The sequence below is a fragment of the Triticum aestivum genome, chromosome 2D (genome assembly GCF_018294505.1).
Source record: "Triticum aestivum cultivar Chinese Spring chromosome 2D, IWGSC CS RefSeq v2.1, whole genome shotgun sequence".
Classification (NCBI taxonomy): Eukaryota; Viridiplantae; Streptophyta; class Magnoliopsida; order Poales; family Poaceae; genus Triticum; species Triticum aestivum.
The window spans coordinates 248,545,124-248,547,452 of NC_057799.1; positions in this window are offsets into that span (position 1 = coordinate 248,545,124).

The window sequence follows — 2,329 nt, forward strand, 5'->3', positions numbered from 1 at the left end:
AAGGAAGCATGGCAATATCATCGCATGAAAAACAAAAGCCAATGACCATCATCTCGTCATCTATGCCATAAGTGCAAATGGGATTTATTTTAATGGGGCATGCATAGTTACTATGTTGAGATTGAAATGATGCAATATGGGAGATCTCACTCATAGCATATGACAAGTTTAAAGGATTATCAAACATGACGTGACCAATAGAATTTTCACATGATATACTATGGAGCATAGCATCACAACTAGGCAACTCAACATGCTCATCATCATATTCATCATAAATTGGTAAGTCGTGACATGAGGAAGTCGCACTAGCATGAAGCATGGGAATAGGTGGGTCAACATCATGCGAGCAATCATTGGTAAAATAGTCCACTAGTGGGACAACAGAACTACCATCACCTATGTTACCTTTGGAGCATCGCTCATGTGTTGTAGGTGAGGTGTCGAAGACCAAGTCATGGTCATCTTCATCTTGATGGAACCATGTGGGGGTGCATCATCATCCACCATGGCCATCGTTGTCTCCATTAGAGGTATGGACTCGTCGAGGGTAGGCATGTCGTCATGTAGGAGACCTAGCACCAAAAAAGAAAACACACTCGGAGTAGAGGTTAAGTAGTTAGAAATCATAGTGGCCTCACATGCCGTGTCAACTACCTCACTCACTAAGTGTTGTGGCTCACTCACTCCCTCAAGGATCCACTCACTCATATGGTTGGTGGAGTCACTCAAATGGCTCTCAACCTCACATAGGATGTGTGGCATGCTCTCGTGTGTGGGGCTAGCGATGGTCACACTCATCCTCTCATAGGAAATGCACTCAATGTCACATATGGTGGAGTCACTCATATCACTCATGGTGGGGTGGCTCTCCTCACATGGGAATTGGGACATCTCGTCATATGTGGGTGTCGGAGAGGTGTAGGTGCAAACATCTCCAAAGATGAATGTCGTATGATGTGGCAAAACATCACTGTCCTCCGAGACCAAAGGAAGGTCTCATGTGCGCTCGCGTAGCTTGACTCGGAGTATGAGTCCAATATGTGCGCCATCTTCATGTTGTTGAAGAGGTTCGTGCTCGTCGCCGTGGTCGAAGGGGGTGGCCCTTTCTCGACCTTCTTGTCACCGTCTTGTTGTTGGAGGCCCATATGATGTGGCATCTCATAGCTCGTCTGCATGACCGAAGGGAATTTCCCATGCTCGGCCATCTTTCTTGAGGGGTTTCCGAAGATGGAAGTGTCGCCCTCGCTTGTAGGTGGTCACCTTGTTGTTGAATATGTCGATGTAGGCGAACTCATGGGAACTAGGCGAAGATGCCGCACGTCCAAAGGCGAATATGCCTTGATAGCAGTTGGCGAAGATGCCGAAGTGGTGGGTGTAGCCCTAGCTCTATCTTGGTGGTGCTCGTCTCGCGGTCTTCTCTTTTGCTCATGAAGCTTGTCCTTGGCGTGAAGTAGGGCTTGTTGGGACTTGTGCATTTGCGCTTGTTGAGCATCTTCATGATGACGGTCTCGTTGTCGCGCTTGAGCTCGTAGTAGATGTCGTTCGTCGTCGTCGTGCATATGATGCTTGGAGGTGACTTGCCCTTCATGACGATGTGGATCGCGAATGTGATGGTGGTCGCCATGGAGATGTTGACGTGGACGACTTGCTCTTGTATCATTTTTGCGCTCCGAAGACTTGTTACCTGAATGTCGCCGCCTTGAGGATGATGAAGGGGAAGAACGGTTGATCAACAAGGCCTTTGTGCGGAAAGCTTGTTGTCCATGTAGTCCCTTTTCCTTGCTTCGGAGTGACAAATGTTGATGGAGATGTTCTTGATGTGCTCTCGCAATCTTGATTGTGCACCTTGCATTTGTCGTTGTAGATCGAAGATGGACGCTTTGGTGATGTAGTTGTTCGCGTCGTCGTTGTTGTCGAAGATCGTAGATGAAATGCCTTGCCTATCCATCACAAAACTCGAGCAAATATGAGTGGAAGAAAGAGAAGAACTATACCAAATGTACCTTGACAGATGTTGAGAATGGATCAATGATCACTCAATGATGTAACAAGGAAATAGCACAATTGGTACCGATCTTGTAAATTTCTCACACCTACACAAATAAGGCTTATGGTGGAGCTCGGTGAGGATAGTGGCACAAAAATTTGATGCAAAATGTTAGCAAGAGTCAATAATGTTGAAAGAGATTCACAAATTGGCAAGTGTAACAAGTAGACCAATAGCAATATGTGCCACACGGAAACACACACACGGATAGATAAATGGAATCGTGCAACCAAGGAATGAGCTCAAAATGTGGAATCCACGGAAAACGCTCATGTTGCA